This window comes from Procambarus clarkii, chromosome 30, assembly GCF_040958095.1.
Source record: "Procambarus clarkii isolate CNS0578487 chromosome 30, FALCON_Pclarkii_2.0, whole genome shotgun sequence".
Classification (NCBI taxonomy): Eukaryota; Metazoa; Arthropoda; class Malacostraca; order Decapoda; family Cambaridae; genus Procambarus; species Procambarus clarkii.
Window position 1 is genome coordinate 23761915 of NC_091179.1, and position 3092 is coordinate 23765006.

A 3092-nucleotide genomic window follows, 5' to 3' on the forward strand; every position below is an offset into this window, starting at 1 on the left:
TCTCGTCTTCTTTCTAGTGAGTACATTTGGAGGGCTTTGAGACGATCCCAATAATTTAGGTGCTTTATTGCATCTATGCGTGCCGTATATGTTCTCTGTATTCCCTCTATTTCAGCAATCTCTCCTGCTCTGAAGGGGGAAGTGAGTACTGAGCAGTACTCAAGACGGGACAACACAAGTGACTTGAAGAGTACAACCATTGTGATGGGATCCCTGGATTTGAAAGTTCTCGTAATCCACCCTATCATTTTTCTGGCTGTCGCAATATTTGCTTGGTTATGCTCCTTAAACGTTAGGTCGTCAGACATTATTATTCCCAAATCCTTTACATGCTGTTTTCCTACTATGGGTACATTTGATTGTGTTTTGTACTCTGTATTATGTTTAAGGTCCTCATTTTTACCGTACCTGAGTACCTGGAATTTATCACTGTTAAACATCATGATATTTTCTGATGCCCAGTCGAAAACTTTATTAATATCAGCTTGAAGTTTTTCAATGTCTTCAGCCGAGGTAATTTTCATACTGATTTTTGTGTCATCTGGAAAGGATGATACGAAGCTGTGACTTGTATTTTTGTCTGTATCTGATATGAGAATAAGGAAAAGCAGTGGTGCAAGGACTGTACCCTGAGGTACAGAGCTTTTAACTGCACTTGGACTAGATTTTATATGGTTGACCGTTACTCGCTGAGTCCTGTTTGACAGAAAACTGAGTATCCAGCGTCCTACTTTACCGGTTATTCCCATTGACTTCATTTTGTGTGCTATCACGCCATGGTCACATTTATCGAAAGCCTTTGCGAAGTCCGTGTATATCACATCAGCATTCTGTTTTTCTTCTAATGCCTCAGTGACTTTGTCGTAGTGCTCAAGTAGCTGTGAGAGGCACGATCTTCCCGCTCGAAATCCATATTGGCCTGGGTTGTGAAGGTCATTGGTCTCCATGAAATTGGTGACCTGACTCCTAATCACTCTCTCAAATACTTTTATGATGTGCGATGTTAGTGCAACTGGTCTATAATTCTTTGCCAATGCTTTGCTCCCTCCCTTGTGTAGAGGGGCTATGTCTGCTACTTTAAGTGCATCTGGTATCTCCCCCGTGTCCAAGCTCTTCCTCCACACTATACTGAGTGCCTGTGCTACCGGCACTTTGCATTTCTTTATAAATTTTGAATTCCATGAGTCTGGACCTGGAGCCGAGTGCATGGGCATGTTTTCAATTTCTCTTTCAAAATTTAGTGCGCTCGTGTTTATATCAGTTATATTTACAGGGGTTTGAATATCCCGCATAAAGAAATTGTCTGGATCTTCCACCTTCATGTTGTTTATTGGAGTGCTAAACATGTCCTCATACTGCTTTTTTAGGATTTCACTAATTTCTTTGTCATCCTCCGTGTATGAATCTTCACTTGTACGAATAGGTCCAATACTGGCAGTGGTTTTTGCTTTTGATTTCGCATATGAGAAAAAATATTTTGGATTTTTCTTTATTTCCTGAATTGCTTTCTGTTCTAACTGCCTTTCTTCAGTTTCATATGAGTGTTTCAATTTCCGCTCGATTTCTTCAATCTCCCTATTTAAATTATTCCTTCTTTGACGGGAAATTCGTGTCTGCATAAGCAGTTCCGTTATTTTTTTCCTGCGTTTATTGTGTCGTCTGCGTTCTCTTTCTACGTTAGATCTCTTTCTGGCTTTCCTCGAAGGAACATGTTTCAGACAGACTTGATACGCTTCTGAAATCAGTTTTTCTATTCCTTCTGTAGGACTTGAATTACTTAGAACAGTTCCCCATGGAATGTTTGTAAGTTCCCTGTTTATTATCTCCCAGTCTATCCTTTTATTATTAAAATTGAATTTACTGAATAGCCCCTCTCGCTTAATCAACGTTTTAGGTCTATTCTGAGTATTGATGGTCGTTTGCACTTCAATGAGCTTGTGATCTGAGTATGTGGTATCTGATATCGTAATGTCTCTGATAATGTCTTCATTGTTCGTAAAGACCAGATCTAGAATATTTTCATTTCTCGTTGGCTCCGATATCTGCTGATTGAGTGACAATTTGTCACAGAATCTAAGTAGTTCTCTAATCTGTGGTTGGTTAGGTCCCGATAGATTTCCTGGTATAATATTATTGTTTGCTATTTTCCACCTGAGACTAGGCAAGTTGAAGTCACCTAGGAAGATAATATCAGGTATCGGGTTCTCCAAATTATCAAGGCTATTCTCTATTTTGCTTATCTGTTCAGTGAATTCCTCAGCCGTTGCATCTCTCCATCCACCTCTCATTCCTTCTCTTCCCCTCCCAGCGGTCCCTTCCCCATACCAGGCAGAGTCAAATGTCCCTACTCTTTATCTTGCAGGAGACAGGCTTGAACATAATTTATCAGTTGGTACACATTGCTCGCAGGTGCACTGGGCTCCATAGAGGCGCCTTGTTTCCCTTCTGATAGCTGGGGAGAGCTGACTCAATCTTCAGGAATTCATGTAGCCTTCCACGGCAGATCAGTGAAGGTGATTGGCTTGAGATAAGGGCCAAGTCTTTATTGGCCCTAGAGAGCCAGACCTCAGGCCTACGTGTTAAATGGTTGGCCATTGCCAGAATAATGGGTGGAGCCCTGAGGCTGTATTAGATGGTGGGAGGAGTAATCCTTCCCAGCAATAAGCTGGTAAAACAAAATTTGATCAGTGTGTCTTGGGAGTGTATTAGGAACAGGGCCGCAAGCCCGTATCCTCGGGGCTGAGGGCAGCCATCAACATCTTGGCCTTATTGCGGGTATTTAAGGTATAGTGCACTTGAGTTCATGTCCTCAGTAAATATCCATTGTGCCTCTAGGGGAATAGAATAGGGTATATGTTCAAATTTTCTTAATTTACATGTTTCATAAAATAAATTGTATAACTTGTCCAGTGGTATTCACTTAACTCCCCCCCCCCCTTGATATGTTTTGCTACTTTGTCATTTTTATGTGTTGAATTGGAACCCCCCCCCCCCCCATGTTCTCCTACAGTTAATAGATACTAAAGTTGCCCTTGGATTTAAAGTAACGTAACTTACACAAACTAATTTCACAAAATTTATTACTGAAATTC